Raw genomic sequence first — 19946 nt, 5'->3', positions numbered from 1 at the left:
GGTGGTTCCCACCTGTAATCCCAGCACTTTGGGAGGCCAAGGCGGGTGGATCACCTGAGGTCAGGGGTTCGAGACCAGCCTGGCCAACATGGCGAAACCTCATCTCTACCGAAAATACACAAATTAGCTGGATGTGGTGACAGGTGCCTGTAATTCCAGCTACTCGGAAGGCTAAGGAGGAGAATTGCTTGAACCCAGGAGGCAGAGGTTGCAGTGAGCCAAGATCATGCTACTGCACTCCAGCCTAGGCAACAGAGTGAGACTCCGTCTCAATAAAATAAAATAAATAAAATAAAATAATAGACATGCAGGTACTGATGACGATAGGGTGCCAGGAGCTAATCAATTTCATAGCATGTGCCTGAGAACCAAGAGAGGCAAAAAGAAAGAACACAAAACTTTTCAATTTACAGAAACTAGAAAGTTACAAAATAAAGCCAGAAGCTACGGTGGATGTGCTTGATGGTGATCATCATCCCGGGAGAGCTTGAAAAGTGAATCGATGGGTTGACTTTAGCAAGATGAAATCAGATAGCTGCAAGGGTAAAGCCTTGTCCTTACGTCCAAAAACTCAATGGCAATAACAGAATATAGAGAGAAATGCCTTAGCAATATCACATGTGAAAACAGTTTAAGAGTTTAAGCTGTGTGAATTAATTGGATGTAAAACTGACTTACCCCCCACCACACAAAAAAGGAAAATAATCTGTTTTTAGGCTGCATTGATAAAGTAATAAAGTGTCATATAAACCAATAATTCTCAACTTTATATTTGTAAGCCCAGCCTTCTGACATCAATACTTATTTCCCACAAGCATCTCAGATGCAGCAGATACATTAGCTTTTTCTCCTAAATGTTATTCTCTTGGTATTTTCTATCTGGGAGGTCCTGTCTTGGTGAATGTACTACCATCAGTGAAGTTACTTATGCCCAAAACTAAGAACCAAGTCATCTTCATTTCAAATCTTCTGTGATCCTCACACACAGTTGGTTTTCCAGGTTCTATTCCAGGTTCTATTCACTTTAGCCACTGTTCATATCTCCTCTCCATCATTACTGTGTTGATTTAGGCATAATTATCTCTACTGGACTGTCAAGGTAGTTTCCCAACTCATCTGTTTCCAAACTTGCATGGCTTCCTCTAGATTATACTTTCTTTTTTTGAGACAGAGTCTCACCCTGTTGTCCAGGCTGGAGTGCAATGGTGCGATCTTGGCGCACTGCAACCTCCGCCTCCCGGGTTCAAACGATTCTCCTGCCTCAGCCTCTCCAGTAGCTGGGATTACAGGCGCCGGCCACCATGCCCAGCTAATTTTTGTATTTTCGGTAGAGACAGGGTTTCACCATGTTGGCCAGGCTGGTCTCAAACTCCTGACCTCATGATCTGCCCACCTTGGCCTCTCAAAGTGCTGGGATTACAGGTGTGAGCCATCACACCTGGCCCTAGAATATACTTTCTAAAATACAAATCTAATTATGTTATTTTTCACCTCCAAACCCTTTAATAAATTTTCATTCAGGCTTTTCATTCTCTCTCTATATGTGCCCTATCCATAAGGATATTTGGAGCAGACATACCCAATATGTATATATTTACTGATTTTGTATATGATAAACCATACACAAAATATAAATTTCAAAACGATGAGATACAATAAAAATTAAATTTGTTCTGAATATCATTTACTAATAGTACAAATTAAAACAGCCAGCCTATTTTTGCAATATGCTTAAGTAAATAATGTTTTAAAATAATATTTTTTAAAAAACATTATTGTTTTTTAAAAACTTGGCTTATTAACAATATTTTGATGTAGTGATTCAAAGTTGAGGCTTTTGAATTTTGTGTTTGTTTTCAGACAGAGTATCACTCTCTTGCCCATGCTGGAGTGCAGTGGCACAGCTACAGATCAGTGCAGCCTCCACCTCCTGAGCTCAAGTAATCCTCCCACCTCAGTCTCTCAAGGAGCTGAGACTGCAGACGCACACCACCACACCCGGCTAATTTTTCCTTATTATTTTGTAGAGATGGGGTCTCCCTACATTGCCTGGGCTGGTCTCGAACTCCTAGGCTCAAGCGATTCTCCCCGCTTAGCCTCCCAAAGTGCTAGGATTACAGGCGTGAGCCAGCAAGCCTGGCTACGTTTATTTTGATACTTGTTTTTGATTGCTGTAATGGTTAAACACAGGATAACTCAAAAATAAATGAAAGAAGGGCGTCACTGGCTATAAGTAAAACACAATTTTTATTATTTAATACCATTCAAATTTTCAAACCTTTTTTTTGAAGTTCATCTTCCTTTCTTTTAATCAGTTTTTCTTGTGCATGAAGAGGTATTACATTTCAACATTTTCAATGACAACAAAACCTCTGTTGAAACCTTTTATTTACAAAGTTTTTGAGTAAGTTAGAAAATTTCCTTTTCATGCTTTTAAGTATGCAGATATGAGAACTATACTCATACACTGTTTTTGGTAATGAAAGCACATAATTATCAAATTGCTGCCATTTTGAAAATGCTCTGTCCACCATTTCTTCTGGAAAACAGTTGCTTTCTCACTTACTGTTAAACTCTTACCTCTATTCTGAAAGTACGAATTAAGCCTATTTATTTAGAAATATGTTAATGGCAATATATTCCCATTATAAAATCGGTAAGCACATTTTGCACATTTATTTGTATGAGAAAAATACGTAACTCATCTTTAAGTATGAAAGTTCTTTTTAACTTCTTTGCTGTGAGACAATCAACAGATCTCTGAGTAATATGTAAGATTTTCGTGGTAATTTTTTTTACCTCATTATTACTTTAAAATATTATAGATTTGACTATAAAGATTTTGTTTTAATAAAATTAATTCCATCAATAGAGTGTTCATCTGGCATCACTCTTCTCCTTCCTTCCTTCCTTCCTTCCTTCCTTCCTTCCTTCCTTCCTTCCCTTCTTTCCCTCCTTCCTTCCTTGTTTCTCTCTCTCTCTTTCTTTCTTTCATTGTTGTATAATGCTTTTTAAAAAAAATTTATTTTTGTTTTAAGTTCCGGGGTACATGTGTAGGTTTGTTACACAGGTAAACACATGCCATGGTGTTTTGCTGCACCTATCAACCCACCACCTAGGTATTAAGCCCCTCACACATTAGCTCTTTTTGCTAATGCTCTCCCTACCCCCACCCAACCCCGACAGGCCCCAATGTGTGTTGTTCCTCTCCTGTGTCCATGTGTTCTCACTGTTCAGCTCCCACTTATAAGTGAGAACATGGTGTCACTGTCTTTTCATGCATGTCTTGCCTGTAATGATGTGGGGAATGAATTTCACTATGGTGCTAACTTTGTCACTGTACCCTAGGATCTCTTTTTTCTCCTTTTTAGTTAGTTTTTATACTATTTACTTAACACAGTGTTTTAATAGTGATGAAAATATATGCTTACATTTTATTTTATTGGCTCACAAAAAAGTTGCTCTTCAAGTATTTTATTATTGACACAGAGTCTAACAAACATAAAGAACAGATACTTGTTAGAAACATTTATAATTTGATCCAGCTATTTAGCAAATTTTGTAATATGTATTTCTTCAAATATCGAGCTCTGTTTCTCCTCCTCTTTCTTTCTAATACCTTTTAGTCACTGTTTTAGGTTGGGTTCCCAAGGAAGCAGATCCTGAGGCACGGATTCGAGTGTAAGAATTAATCATAGATTTGGGAGGAAGAGATCCCAGGAAGGGATGGCAGCAGTGAGAAAAGGCAGGAAATGAAGCTACTGCAGGGAATGTTCTCAAGCAGCTTTCTGCTGTGGGCAGCTCCCCCGGGGCGCTCCAGAGCCACTGCAGAATTTTTCTGAGTTGTTTCACATGGAAGGCAATACATTCTCCAGCTCTTATCTGCCTGTCATTGGCTAGACACCAATAATGAAGCACTTCCGGCCTACCTATCTGCGGCCCTGGAGAGAGCCCTCAGGTGGAGAACACAGGTGTCGCGACAAGATGCAGTTGTCTGGCATAGGCACAATCTGGACAAAAGGAATGTGGGCAGGGCCACTGCATCCTGTGAGAAGGTCACCACACCGTGCTCGGAATGTCAGAATGTTGTTGTTGTTGTTGTTGTTGTTGTTTTGCGACGGAGTCTTGCTCTGTTGCCCAGGCTGGAGTGCAGTGGCGCGATCTCAGCTCACTGCAAGCTCCACCTCCTGGGTTTACGCCATTCTCCTGCCTCAGCCTCCCGAATAGCTGGGACTACAGGCGCCCTCCACCTCGCCTGGCTAGTTTTTTTTGTTTGTATTTTTTTGTTGTTGTTGTTGAGACAGAGTCTCGCTTTGTCGCCCAGACTGGAGTGCAGTGGCCGGATCTCAGCTCACTGCAAGCTCCGCCTCCCAGGTTCACGCCATTCTCCTGCCTCAGCCTCCCGAGTAGCTGGGACTGCAGACGCCCGCCACCTCGCCCGGCTAGGTTTTTGTATTTTTTAGTAGAGACGGGGTTTCATTGTGTTAGCCAGGATGGTCTCGATCTCCTGACCTCGTGATCCGCCCCTCTCGGCCTCCCAAAGTGCTGGGATTACAGGCTTGAGCCACTGAGCCCGGACTTTTTTTTTTTTTTTTCTTTTTTGAGACAGAGTCTCCCTCTGTCGCCCAGGCTGGAGTGCAGTGGAACGATCTCAGCTCACTGCAAGCTCTGCCTCCTGGGTTCCCGCCATTCTCCTCCCTCAGCCTCCCGAGTAGCTGGCACTACAGGCGCCCGCCACCTCGCCCGGCTAGTTTTTTTGTATTTTTTTAGTAGAGACGGGGTTTCACCGTGTTAGCCAGGATGGTCTCGATCTCCTGACCTCGTGATCCACCCGTCTTGGCCTCCCAAAGTCCTGGGACCACAGGCTTGAGCCACCGCGCCCGGCCTCTCAGAGTGTTGTTGACCATGCTTCCTAAGGCAGAAAGAACAGGTATTTTTAACTTGTACTGTTGAATAAAAACCCTGCAAAAGAGACTTTTTAATCTTTATCAAATTTAGTAAATTTTTGTAAAGTCTTCATAGCCTAGATATAAATCCATATTTTAAATAGCCTTCTTCATATATATGTATATATCTATATACACATACATACAAAACACACACACACACAGACACACATACACACACACACTCACATATTTGTGGTTAATGAATTGTTAGTATTTTTACCCGGCAAAGATGTTATACAAGGAATAGAAGGATCCGTTTTGCCTTTTTCTCAGTTTCTCTTGTGCTAACTCTATTAGAATTATCTTCAGTGTGGTATTTCTTGGAAGAGTTCTTTTAATTTATCTATTTTATGAGAGTTATTTGCTTAAAACTAGGTAATATTCATAAGTTTAACCGGACACCATAAAATGCAATATGTTACAATAATTTAAAAAAGAATGACGAGGTGATGGTCCAACCCTTCATATTGTGGGATTCCATTTTCCTGCAGGATGCTCTGCTCACGGTATATGACATGTGACAGTTTGACATTCAGACCTATTGATTGCCAATTGAAATGAAATATTAGTGAAGTTTAACTTTTTCCTAAATCTTGAAGTAAAAATAAAATAGGAGTTCCGATAACTTACCCCAGTGGATCATCTTGTGCGTCCCCTGTGGTGTGTGCACCCCAGTTTGGAGACCCCTGGACTGTAGGACACAGTTCAGACGCCTTCGTGTGGCACACACTGTCCTCCATTGCTTACGCCTCCAACCTCAGTTCTTGCCTGGTCATGCCTCATACCTTGCAGTTTGGTCAAAATGAACTTTTTGAAGTTGAATTTATCATGTTGAATTGTATGACAGAGCCTTCATTTATAATTGCTTCTGCCTGGAATGCTCCTTCTTCGGACCGTCTGGTAACACCTCCTCCATGAAACTTTTGCTGGTCCTTTCCCATGCCCGAGGGAGAACTGAAAACATCCTCTTTGGAACATTACAGTACTTTCCTCCTTAGCCCTTAACCCTTCTTTTGGACATATTTGCTAACCTTCTTGGCTCCCTTTTTTTTTTTTTTTTTTGAGATGGAGTCTTGCTCTGTCACCAGGCTGGAGTGCAGTAGTGGTGTGATCTCGGCTCACTGCAACCTCCGCCTTCTGGGTTCAAGCGATTCTTCTGTTTCAGCCTCCCGAGTAGCTGGGACTACAGGCACACACCACCGTGCCCAGCTAATTTTTGTATTTTCAGTAGAGACGGAGTTTTACCATATTGGTCAGGCTGGTCTTGAACTTCAGATCAGCCCGTCTTGGCCTCCCAATGTGCTGGGATTACAGGCATGAGCCATCACCCCCGGCTTGGCTCCTCTTATAGACCTTTATCTCCTTGAAACCAAAAATATTGTCTAACTTATCTTCCTATCTTGGGCATATAGCCCTCAACAGAAACACAGTCATGATGTTGAATTAACTATGGAGGTGGCACTGCATTGGTCAGCTAGAGTAGAGGACTGTGTTTAGCTCTGTGAGCCTCTTGAAGAAGGATTTGGAAAACTGATGTGTACCCAGAAGGAAAGAATTGCAAACAATCCCGGACAAATTCTAGCCTGGGACCAAAGTATAGAATAGCAGAGAAGAGGGATTTGATTCTAATGTAAGGAAGAATTATTTAACAATTAGAGCTGCTTGAACATGGGATGAATAGCTTTGAAGTATGGTGAGTTTCTCACCACTGAAGATGTTGAAATAGCCTGAATGGGTAACCTCCTTGAGCAGGCTGAACAAGGGCTTAAAGCATCTGGAGTGATCACAGTGAGTGAAGGAGAATTTAGATAATCTTTGGACTGCACAACAATCTAGCTGAGATTTGAACCCCTTTGATATGTCTAGTGATAGGTTTAAACTTTAATAGATATTGTTTGAAAGAAAAGGAGTGAGGATATTTTAAGTAAACAATCCCTCTGTCATTCTGAGTCTCTGGATCTAGGTGAGACACAATAGTAATGCTGTTTTGCTTTCTCATGAGTCAGGTGACACTAAAGGCTAAGAAAGTCTTTGAGCTTGTACTGATGCTCTTATTTTTCTTTGTAACTACAGACAACTAAGTTGCTTCCTTTTTTCATCTTAGAAGTAGTCTATCCTCACCCTACCCAAACATGGATTTAAAATTTGTGGTCTGAGAATCCATAACAAAGTGATAAAGTCTCTTGGGTTTGGGAGCAGAGGCAGTTGTCTTAATCTTCCATATATTTAGGGCTGCCCCAGACAGAATTTTAAACTACAATATTGAATCAATTAAACTTAATTCAGGGTATAAATAGTAAACATGGCCAGGTCCAGTGATTCATGCCTGTAATCTCAGCACTTTGGGAGGCTGAGATGGGAGGATTGCTTGAGGCCAGGAGTTCAAGACCAGCCTGGGCAACACAGCGAGACCCCATCACAAAATTAAAAAAAAGAAGTAAATATATACCACAGGTTTAATACTGTAGTCAGTATAAAATAATCCAATTATTACACCTTTATGGGCATGAATCTTATATGGAAACAGAGGCTCAATGAGGTTAAAGAGACTTATCTAAATACTGAACAACTAATTGGTTTCAGAACCTAGACCACAATTGTTTGCATCTAATTCCACTTCCATGGGTTTCCTCATTGTATCACGCTGCCTTAAAAGTAGAAGATGTGGTTGCTGCCCTGAAGGACTTTTGCAATCTCCTAAAGGGATAAGACATATCCATAAAACAATGATTGAATAACGAAAGTAAAATGAAGTGCACTACATGTGTTGCGGCTAAGGAGTAGTTGGAAAGGTCAAGAAGGTGAGAAATCACAGGCTGGAGGATACGCAGAGCAATCACAGGCTGGAGGATACGGAGAGCAATCCTGGGGACTGGAAGGAATCGGAGAAACAATCTAGGCTGGAAGAGATACAGAGAAACAATCAAACTGGAGAATCTGAAGGAAACAATCAGAGCTGGAAGGGAATCTGGAGAAACAATCAGAGCTGGAAGATCTGGAAACAATCACAAACCGAGAATCACGGAAACAATCAAACTGGAGAATCACGAGAGAAACAATCTGAAGCTGGAAGGGATACAGGAGAAACAGGCTGGAGATCGCGGAGAAACGAAATCACAGGCTGGAAGAGATACGGAAACAATCTGAAGCTGGAGATCGGAGAAACAATCCACAGAAGCTGGAAGAGATCTGGAAGCAGAGCTGGATATGGAGAAATGTCAGCTGGGAGATGGGGCGCAAAACAGTTCTGAAAGATAAGTAGGCTTACAAAATTTTCCTTTGGTTCCCAAAGTGCATGTTGGCTTTGTCCACATTCACCAGTGTCTTTTCTTCTCTTTTATTTCTTTTTAGTTTAAGAAAAGAAACTATCTGTGTCATACTGGCCAATAGGACACAAGCATCTAATTGCAGCAAATTCTTATACATTCCAAGTTACCCCCACAAAAACAGGTCACCATGGTAACCAAACAAAAAGAGACTAGAAAACAGAAGCGGAGTATTTACTTAATGTCTGATGGGCTCTCTGCATGATTTTCATTAGACCTGCTGCTGGCTTTCTTTCAGGTTTGGGTGCCAGTCACTGTTTACTTTGTAAGTTGTTAAAAGATTAAAAACTTTATCAGGCCTTACAATACAGAAAATTGTACTGAGCAGTGAAGTCAGAGCTGTTGATTTTTAAATACACAAATCTTACTCAGATTTGTTAATTTATTACATAGAGTTAACCCAGGAGCTATGTAACTCTTGCCAATGGAATTCAAGAGAACAGAAGGGTCATTTGATGATGGTAGAGTCTTTTAAGAATGCTACCAGAAAAGGTGATAGATCTGAAATAATTTTGTTAAGGGCCCCACTGTTTATTTTTGCCACCTCCATTAAAAAGGTGTACACTAACCAGTTGGTGTAGAGAATTCATTGCTAAATATTTTATGTCAAAGTCTTTAATAGACCATACTAATTAATAAAATCCACTGTGTTCTATAGTTTTAATCCTTTGGTGAGGAAGATTTTGACGATGAAATAGAAAGCCACATAGGTTCATAAAATACGTCTGACATTTTCTGAATGTCTGACCCACTCTCTTCTTTCCTACTATTGTCTTGGTACCTCTTTGAAATGCAAAAACATTACAACTTCAAAAGCGGCCCAGGAAGATGGCGTCTGCAGCTTATGACAAGCTCTGAAAGTGTGGCCAAATATGCAGCATGTCACTAGGTGGTAGCTTTGCTAGGGATCTTGACATAATTGACTTTCCTTCCTTAAAGACAATTAAAATTTGTGTACAATAAATTGTTTCAATTGGCACTTGCTTTTAAAACTCAAACTCCACGTATGTCTTGCTAAAAATATGATTCTACAATGCAAATGTTGTTTGTTGGAGAAGAAAAGAAAGCTGGATGCTTGTTTGGAAGCTTAGTGGGCATGAGGGAGAAAAGTTATTCCATAAGGCAATAGATCTTCTATGGAATGTTTCTGCTCTGTGATATAGATCTATCCATGTGCATATATGGAATTTGCTGTGTTGACCTAAAATACCTTCTATACATCTTTCTCAGCTAGTTCTCTTTATCTAGTAACTGAGTGTGGAATACTTGCAGCAAGATTTTCTTTCAATGAAGGGATTCGCCTCCTAGGAGTAGAGTCCACACAATGCCAGACTAATTCTGCACTAGGGTCAAAAGGAATACAGGTAAAAAATAAACATGATTTTTTTTTCATAAAAATAATATTTGTGGCTGGGTGCGGTGGCTCATGCCTGTAATCCCAGCATTTTGGGAGGCCGAGGCGGGTGGATCATGAGGTCAAGAAAGGGAGACCAGCCTGGCCGACATGGTGAAACTCCGTCTCTACTAAAAATACAAAAATTAGCTGGGTGTGTGGCACACGCCTGTAGTCCCAGCTACTCGGGAGGCTGAGGCAGAAGAATCGCTTGAACCTGGGAGGCGGAGTTTGCAGTGAGCCAAGATCATGCCGCTACACTCCAGCCTGGGCGACAGAGCAAGACTCCGTCTCAAACAAATAAACAAAAACCAAAACAATATTTGTTTGTAATAACAATAACAAAGTACACAGGAGAATGTTTACTATGTATATTTGTATTAGTGTCTCAAATATGATCTATGCTATTTTTGTACTTTGGGATGTATACTAATCCTTCTGCCTTCTAAATTGAGCTGTTTATGTGAAGGGCGGTCATGCAGCCCTCACCAGTGTCATCAACACCTTCCTCACCTTAGAACTGGAACCAATGTAATGATTGATTCTTATTTGGAATGTTTCTGTCCCAGCCTCCCAATTTAGTCATTCTTTGGAAAGGAGGGGGTAGGTGTGAGTGAATTTTTGGAGTTAGGATCGAGGAAGAACAGGAGTTACTGAGTTTCAGCTTTAAAGTTAATGGAGGCAGATTTTGCTCCGAGGAGACGCGTTGGTGGATGTATTCCCATCCTTGAGTTCCTGCACATAATATCTAGTCCATACACAGAAAAGGCCAAGCTTTAAGGACTTGAAAACAACACCAGAAGAATCTTGCAAAGAGTTCTTTACTGAAATTATGGAAATTGGGAAAGTAACTTTGTTCTTTGTCTATCTTCAGGGAAAAACGTAGGCCGGTGGGAGGAAAAAGGGATTTTTGCTAAATTCTTTCTGATTCTTCCTACAATAGCATTTAAGTGCTTGCTTTCTAACCCTTATCAAATGATTGATATTGACTTTTCCTCGCTTAAGTAAAATTCATTCTTTGTTTCATTTCTGTCCAGTGAACAAAATGCTAGTAACTTTTTCTGGGTGTAGTCTCAACTAATAGTTTCAATTAGCCAAAACTTTATTTAGAATCTTCAGCATGTGGCATAGGCAAGATTTAAGAAATTAAATTACTTCCCTCTCCAATCCCCCTTTTGAACTCCCCCACCCAAAAGTCAGCAGACTTTATTTCACTTGATTGCATAAAAGACCTAGCAGAACTACCTCAGCTGCTTTTTATTTTTTTAATTTGTGAGTTTAAGTCAGCTGAGCCTTGTCAATAATTCCCTTAAGTGTCCAAAGGAACTCTTCTCTTTCTTTGGCTTCTTCTCTCCCACAGGGCCCATTATCTCTGTTAGCCTGCCTTAGAGAAAGAGGAGACATTTGCGACATGGTCTAACTTCTCTGAAGTCAAGGAAGTCTTCAAAAGCAAAGTTTGGGCCACTGGGGGAGGGAGTGCAGGAGAGGAGACCACAGAGAAGAGGGAAGGAATTGTAAACAAAGGGACAGCTGGGGATTGACCCATTCTTTCTGGGCAATTGTGGAACTTCTTTAGAGCCAGTGAAGAAAGTAAAATCCAGAGGCAACTTTTAAAAAGTGCCATTTAAGGTCTGGCTTCTTAAGCTTATTTGCATAAAAAATGAAGATAAAAGAAATAATGCAAGCCAGGTGGCAAGGTTCTAACCTAATCCAGTTTTCACTTATGTTTATTTTGTAAAAAGGGACCATTACATTTTCTATTTGGCAATGATGGGGTTCAGAACATGGTACTCCAAAATATTGCACCTTGGCATGTGAGAAAACGCAGAAGCAAGGAAGTCATTCTCACCCTGTCCGCGTTCTTCCCCTGAAGCAGGTAAGAAAACCTGGAAGGTTTTTCTGATTTTCCTGTGAAGCGGGTCATAAGACACTCATTTGAGAGGTGCCCTTCCTCTACCAGGAGGAAAGGAACATCCTTACCTCTGAGGACACAGGGACACAGAGAGGAATCTGAACAAACAGGCCTTGCTAAATACTCCCCACCCCCATTTATTACATTAGATCATACTTTTTATCCAATCATATGTCTTCGTGACTCTCTACTTGTTTGTCAAACTTAAAGATTATAGAGATTTACCACTTTCTTCTGGTCTTCATTTCCTTATGAAGGCTTCCGTGTTATGCAAAGTGTTATGCAAAAGTTATATTAAGTAAATTTGTACACTTTTCTCTTGTTAATTCTTCTTTTGTTATGGGGGCTCAGCCACGATCATAGAATGGGTGAGGAAAAGATATTTCTCTTTCTCTACAGAAATGTGCGAGAGTAACCCAAATGGGTAAGCCAGGGCATCCCTTGGTTGTAGTTTCTTGGACCAAGACCTAAGTACCCTGAGATGCTACCCCACTTAAATGATCTATGCTATTTTTGTACTTTAGAATACATACTAATCCTTCTGGCTTCTAAATTGAGCTGTTTATGTGAAGGATGGTCATGTAGCCTTCAGGTCCCCATAAGAAGCCATAGATTTAAAAAAATTTAAGTTTAGGCTGGCGCTGTGGCTCAGGCCTGTTATCCCAGCACTTTGGGAGGTTGTGGCAGGTAGATCCCTTGAGCTCAGGAGTTCCAGACCAGCCTGGGCAACATGGTGAAATCCTGTCTTTACAAAAAACTACAAAAATGAGCCAGGCAGGGAGGCGCCTGTAATCCCAGCTACTCAGGAGGCTGAGGCAGGAGAATCGCTTGAGCCTGGGAGGCGGATGTTGCAGTGAGCTGAGATCGTACCACTGTACTCCAGCCTGGGCAACAAGCCAAACCCTGACTCAAAATAAATAAAATAAAATAAAATTTAAGTTTATAAATCTTAAATAGCTTTGGGTGAAGTATGATTAATAAGGAAATTATGGAGAGAGAAAAAATACTTTTTTTTCCCCCTTGATTTGGATTTTCTTTCCAAATAAATAGCTGCTTCCACTAGCCAGGTGGAAGCATCTAGGTCTGTGACCACATTGAGGCACTAGGAAGGTGGTGCATGCAGAGTGTGCCTTGCCCTCAGCATCTCTTCATTTAGCTGCTCCTGAGTTGTATCCTTCATAATAAACTGGTAGGAGTAAGTACAAAATAAAAATTAGCCAGTTGTTTCTTTTACTAACATGAAATGCAAATATTTAATTTTCTTAACTAATTGAGGGCAAAATTCCATTTCTGAGGAATGAAAGATCAAAGATTAATTACCTTTATTATTTAAAAAATAACTTTTTCTAATTACAAAATTAATTCACTTTCATTATGAAAAATTAGGGGAAAATGAATGTGACATTACATAAAAAATCACAAATAATTTGCAAGACCTTCTTTACTTGCTTCATAATTAATCTAGCCTGAGGAAAATAGTAGGAAAAACTTACTAGAGTTAGAAGGCGAGGAATAGTGAGGGAGAAACCTTCTTTTATATGCCAGCAAAAGAGAAAGAAAATAAAGATTCTTAGGGCTAGTTAGTGGCTTCGGGGCACCTGTCTCTTTCCCTCTTGAGCCTAGAACTGCTGACCTGGAATGTGATTCCCCATAAGACATTAACATATGTGAGTTAGAGGATTGTGTGGGTCACCCTGGAGCTGAAGTCTTAAAAGTAAGCTCCTGTAGGAGAGCTGCCCAGCACCATGCTGGCTTGGTGACCAGATACAGTGAGGTACCACGAGGGCCCCTATGCAGGGTCAGATAGACGATGTGGGCCCCTGAGAATTCTCTCCACGAAAATCATTCATCTTTAAACGAGATCATAACAAGTTGTTGGGGCCTACTCTTTAGTTGGGATTTCCCCAATGTTACCATTCTGGAATATTTAAAAAATCATGGACCGGCATGGTGGCTCACACCTGTAATCCGAATTTTGGGAGGCCAAGGCGGGCAGAGCACAAGGTCAAGAGACCAAAACCATCCTGGCCAACATGGTAAAACCCCGTCTCTACTGAAAATATAAAAATTAGCCCGGCGTGGTGGCATGCGCCTGTAGTCCCAGCTACTCGGGAGGTTGAGGTGGGAGGATTGCTTGAACCCGGGAGGCAGAGGTTGCAGGGAGCCAAGATCACACCACTGCACTCCAGCCTGGGCGACAGAGTGAGACTTGTCTAAAAAATAATAATAATAATAATAATTATAACCCATGTGGGTTGAATTCGTGTGTGTGTGTGTGTGTGTGTGTACACTGTATGCTTTGGACTTTATCTTCCAATAAAATTATAACTTTGAAAAGTTAGCTGAGATAAGATATGCTATACATTTTTTGTATGCTATTTTTCATTTGGGAGTAGAGAAATGGTTTTGAAGGATCTGAAGAACTAAAGTAGTATATTTTGTATACTACTTCTGTATATTTTGACTTGTAGTGAGTAGCCAAGCAAAATCTTGGGCCCTCTGAGAAGGCTGAGGTTGTCATGCAATGACCTCGTTCTATAGACTATCACCAGCATTTAAGGATTAGGAATCTGGGAGACTACGGGACTGGTTCATCTTGATGTGAAGTTTGGATGATAGTGGGATTATAATTTTGGGCTATTCTTCCATGTGAATGTGTGGGAATCCTGTATATTTGTGAATAATTCAGAAACTCAGGGATCTTAAAGAGAATTTTAAAATAACTATAACAATCCTCACTTTTTAGTTCCTTTTATGTTTCTTCCCAGAAATACCTATTTAGAAGGAAAACTTGGGGGCTGCTCCATCATCTTTTTTCTTTCATTTGCTGTGATTAGGGGAAGAGGGGCTACAGAATTGGTTTGGTCATCACCTCTTCATAATTTAGTTGTGATTCAGGATGTTCTGTTACGAGAAGTAGCAATATGGGGCCATAATGTGACATCTGTTTTGCACAATCAAAACATTACTTTGCTGAGCTCAAATGCCCTTTTAGTGCTTCTGGGATAAGCCCCGAGAAAATGCTTTATCTGCTTCTGTACACCTGTGAGGAAATAAACGGCTTTAAGAAAGCTTCTCAACTGGAGGTGTAACTCTAAGAAAAATTAGAACAAACACTCACTTCATCTCTCACCCAAAGTGTCTTCTGCAAACCAATTCAAAGAGCTTCAGAACCAGAAAGAGAAGGAGGCATATCTACACAATGTATCTGGAGATTGGAAGCTGGAGAGAGGATTGAATTGCCAGCGAACTTTGCACTGTGATTTCATATTGAAGTGGCTGCATCTGTGCCACCTGTTGATGGCATGATTGGAGCATTAGTCCTTGCTCAGCCTCCGCACCATTGATAACTCTGCTTAACATTGCCACAGCGGAAGCTTTGTTGGAAGCCGCGGTCACTTTGCCTCGGCAATGGTGTACATTGGTGCCCCATTCAACCTTTTTTTCTGACATTAGCACATTTGAATGGGCCACCAGTGAAGCCATTCAGTGAGAACATGCAACCGGGGTTTCTGGGTGGCCCAGGGCTGAGCTGAGAATTCTCATTAATGGACTGCAAGACTTAGCCTATTGAGGTACATGAACTCAGTGACCAAAGAAAAGTGAGACAAAGATGTCCCTCACAGGAACATGTAGGTCAGAAGTGGACAAAAGCAGACACGGACCAGTCAAAGCTATTTGATTACTGAGCTGAAAAGGGAACACCGACCCATCCCTGCAGTGGGGCAGCCCAACTGATTTGACAGAAATCTCCAAATGCCTGCACACTCTGAGAGTGAGGCATTTACTAGAATTGCAGGTGCTGTGTGAAGTTATTTTTTAAATGTTTTTTTCTTCCACTTGTCTTTGTGGTAATTTCCTATTTGACAGTACTTAGAAAAGGCCCCAAATAACTAGAATGAAAAGGAAGGGCAAAATTGAACTGGAAAAAGCATGCTTAAAAGTGAAAGGTGATCACGGGCAACATTCCTCCTACTGCTGGTCCTCTGAGCTACTTTCAAGCTCTTAGGGACTAGAAAATGTTCTTTGAGAGCCAGAACTTTTGCATGTTTAGGATTATAACTTTAATATGTTAGCATAATTTCAAAACTTTTTTACTCTAAGATATAGGATTAAAAAATGTAAGTATGAAATTTTGCAAAAAGATAAAGGAAAAGCGTAACTGGAAAAGTTTAAGAAATCACTTTGGGGTCTATGAACATGGTCAGTAAAAACATGCTTAACTTGAATTAATCCCACGCTCTTGCTTGTTGAGGTATACATTTCTGTGGGAGATATATTAGTCCCTTATACTTAATGTGATCTGTGCAAATATCCTGAGAGCTAATACTCAGATGCATATGAAATTTGAAAAGCATTCTGTGATTTTTCCAAATGGTATTTAAATAACTATACTAATATTAGGTTGGTGCAAAAGTAATGGCAAAAATTGCAATTCCTTTTGCACCAACCTGGTAATTCATTCCAAACCAAGTTTAATTATTAGGACTTGGTTAAAAACTTTACCGCTTCTTGAGATAGTAATATATTTTAAAATGTTCAAAATGTTGGTGTTATGAGATTTTAGGAACCTAAAAATACCTGTAATCCTGTTCTTTTTATAAAAGGAAAAGGGAAGAAAATGTGTTGTTTTTTTAATTTTTATTTTTATTTATTTATTTTTTTTGAGACGGAGTCTCGCTGTGTCGCCCAGGCTGGAGTGCAGTGGCCGGATGTTTTTTATCCCATCATACATAATGCAGCTATTTTTTTGAGTAAGAGATACAATTTAAAACGTGTGGCTGAGGGTAAAGGAAGAGACACATTTTAACAAGAGTCATATCCATTTATATTGAAACAACTTCATGAGGGAGAGGACTTCCGGGTCCGTTGAACCTAGCTCTTCTGTTATATCCATAGTGTTACTGAAGCCTACAGAGGTTTAGCAGGCTGCCAATGGCCCACCTAGCGCCTGGATTTAAAAGTAGCACTTCATCTTCTTATGGGAATTGTTTCATTAGAGTAGTTATAAGTCTTTTCCTATTAAGGGGCTAGAATCCTTAAATTTATTATTTGTTCTACTGCATGTTAAATTTAATAAATGTAAAATAGATGTATATGCTGTATACATATCTGTTATGATACTTCTAGTAAATATTTCCCTAACTGTTTAAAGCTCTAGTAAAAGCTAACAGGAACAACATCAAAAGTGGCTGTTCCCCAAAAACAAACCTTTGAGACAATCTAGCTTTACCTTTTCGAGAATTTCTAAAGTCAGTTCTCTTTCTCTTACCTTCATACTGTCAGAGGTGTTTGAACCAAAGTGACTCCATCTTTAATAGGGGCTGGGTAAAATGAGGCTGAGACCTGCTGGGTTGCATTCCCAGGTGGTCAGGCATTCTTAGTCTCAGGATGAGATAGGAGCTTGGCTCAAGATACAGGTCACAAAGACCCTGCTTATAAAACAAGATGTGATAAAGAAACCAGCCAAAAACACATGGTGACAAAACTGACCTCTGTTCATCCTTGCTGCTCATTATATGCTAATTATAATGCATTAGCATGCTAATCTACACTCCCACTAGTGCCATGCCAGTTTACAAATGCCATGGCAACACCCAGAAGTTACCCTATATGGTCTAAAATGGGGAGGGACCCTCAATTCCAGGAAATTCCTGCTCCTTTCCAGGAAAATTCATGAATAATCCACCCCTTGTTTAGCATATAATCAAGAAATAACCATAAAAATGACCAACCAGCAGCTCTTAGGGCTGCTCTGCCTATGGAGCAGCCATTCTTTTCTTCCTTTACTTTCTTGATACATTTGTTTTCACTTTACTCTGCCCGAATTTCTTTCTTGTATGAGATCCAAGAACTCTCTCTTGGGGTCTGGATTGGGACCTCTTTCTGGTAACAATAAAAACTCTTTAACTTTCTTTTGGCATATCTTATCTAGTTCCCTTCTAATATTTCTCCTTTAGGCTACTTCAAAATGTGTAGGCAAAATAATTTTTCCCACCTACATTGTATTACTTAGAAGAATCTTCTCCTGGAAACTCTTCAACTTGAGGCTTCAGTTGTTTTTTAGCGAAGGGGTCCAGAATATGCCACCCCCAAAATACCACTTTGGCATAAGGATTACTGTAAGCTGAGGGCAACTGAAGAAACAGCAGACCCAGGAAAAGTTCTTTGCCCTCTCTGCTTCTGCCTAAAAGCAAGGCATAAATTTCTCTTTGTAAAGGTGACAGAAATTGCTATTTGTAAAAGCATTTCCCTCTCCCATTCCAGGAAGACCAGAGAGGGCACAGAGAAGAGTGTGCATAACAAACCTTTCTAAACAACCTTTATCCATCATATATTTCCTAGTCACCTTCCCATAATTTATTATACCACCCCTAGGAGCCCAAACCCACTTTCCTTTGTCTAGTCACTTCTCTATAATTTATTGCCCTTTGTTAAAATTGTATATAAGCCCCCTGTCTAACTGCTTCTTTGGGTTTTTACTTATTTTCTGTGAAGCCCCTCACACATAACATATGAACTCAATAACTGTTTATGCCTTTTCTCCTGTTAATCTGTCTTTTGCCAGTTTAATTCATAGGCCCCCAAACTCAATAACTATTTATATTCCTTTTCTCCTGTTAATCTGTCTTTTGCCAGTTTAATTCATAGGCCCCAAACTCACACAACTATTTGCTTTTTCTCCTGCTATCTGCCTTTGCCAGTTTAGACCATAGCCCCCAGATAGTGAACCTGAGAGGGACAAGGTTTTTCCTCCCTTACATTAGCTAATCACTAAATTCTCACTCCTTCTGCTCCAATCAAGTCCATGTATGTTTTTTCACCTCCAGTTTCCAGCTCTTAGTGCATGGTGCTTCCATGTTGTCTTGCCCCATATGGTTTTATCTCATTTGAATTGTTCTTTTTAGTTAAAAATTTATTCTCAAATGCTTTACTGTTAGTCACACATGTGTTGGCAATGAGTGAAAATGGGCCCACTAGGAGACACTATAACATCATCTTTGTTATTGTTTTTGGAGGGCATGGCTTAGGATTAGAAGAAATGGGAATTTGTTTATAAAATTTGAAACTGTCTATTCAATAAGTAATTGAATCTTTAGAACCTCTTTTAAGGACAATGATTTTAAATATCTAAATTTTGTTTGAAGATACTGCCAAAGCAAAGTTGGGATAAATCATCATATTATTATCTGCTGAAATTTTATCTAAATCTAAGCTTTTTATTAACAGATTAATGGAAATAGGAGTTAATTTGGGTTTTCATATCTTTGTTTTATTTTTCCACCCAAGAAACTGCTGGGTTTGGATTTATTACTATATTAGAGATATAATAATAGTTTCCATTTAGCTAATAATACTATGTGTGAGAAACCATGCTAAACATTGACATGCATTCTCTAATCCTCATAACGACCCTATGAAGTAGGCACTTTACTATCTAAGTTTGACAGATGGGGAAACTTCAGCTTTGAAAAGCTAAGTAACTTGGCCATGGTTACTTGGTTATTAAGTAAGGAATTGGATAGAGAGCTCTTAGAAATGGTTTAGCCCTGGTTCATTTAAAGAAACAAAGTCTTATTTATATCTTTTTTGAGACGAACCACCTGTCATCACCCAGGCTGAGCGTGCATGGATCTCAGCTCACTTGCAACTCTCTGCCTCCCTGGTTCAAGCATTCTACCTCAACTCAATGGCTGGGATTACAGGCACATGCCACTACTCAGCCACTTTTTTGAGACGGAGTCTCGCCTCTGCCTTCCAGGCTGGGAGTGCAGTGGCCGGACCCTCAGCTCACTGCAGCAAGCCCTCCGGCCACGCCATTCTCCTGCCTCAGCCTCTCCCAGCAGCTGGATCACAGGCTCACACCCCATTCCCGCTAGTTTTTAGACATTTCTTAATAGACGGGGTTTCACTTCCTGTTAGCCAGGATGGCCTCATCTCCTGGATTCTTGATCCGCCTGGCCTCGCCTCCCAAAGTGCTGCTGGATTACAGGCTTGAGCCACGCGCCCGGCCAATTTTTTGTATTTTTAATAGAGATGAGGTTTCACCGTGTTAACCAGGATGGGCTTGATCTCCTGACCTCAGGTGATCCGCCCACCTCGGCCTCCCAAAGTGCGGGGATTACAGGCATGAGCCACCACGTTGGGTCTATAATTATATCTTATTATGCCCTCTGAGTGCCCTTTCTCTTTACTATGTTAATGACACATGATGCTTTCCCAGTAGTTCAAGGTTGGTAAGTGTACGGCCAAGGGCAGGGAAAATGTACATGGATATGTCAGACCACCATGTTGTAGCTAAGACTCATGGTCACAGTGGCTTTCATGTGGAAGATGCAGGGAGGGGCATGCTCAACTTTCAGACC

General features: G+C 40.5%; 1 long non-coding RNA gene across 1 annotated transcript in view; it reads left to right on the top strand.

Moving 5' to 3' along the window:
• Nucleotides 1-9928: 9928 nt before the first annotated feature.
• Nucleotides 9929-19946, top strand: part of LOC103886190 — a 206121-nt gene continuing 196103 nt past the window's right edge. The window contains exon 1 of the long non-coding RNA XR_004184947.1: nucleotides 9929-11544. This is a non-coding gene — a long non-coding RNA (uncharacterized LOC103886190). The remainder of the gene's footprint in view (nucleotides 11545-19946) is intronic.

This window comes from Papio anubis, chromosome 7 (assembly GCF_008728515.1).
Source record: "Papio anubis isolate 15944 chromosome 7, Panubis1.0, whole genome shotgun sequence".
NCBI classification, from domain to species: Eukaryota; Metazoa; Chordata; class Mammalia; order Primates; family Cercopithecidae; genus Papio; species Papio anubis.
Note: the sequence above shows the minus strand (reverse complement) of the source record. Positions and strands in the feature narration are given on the sequence as shown.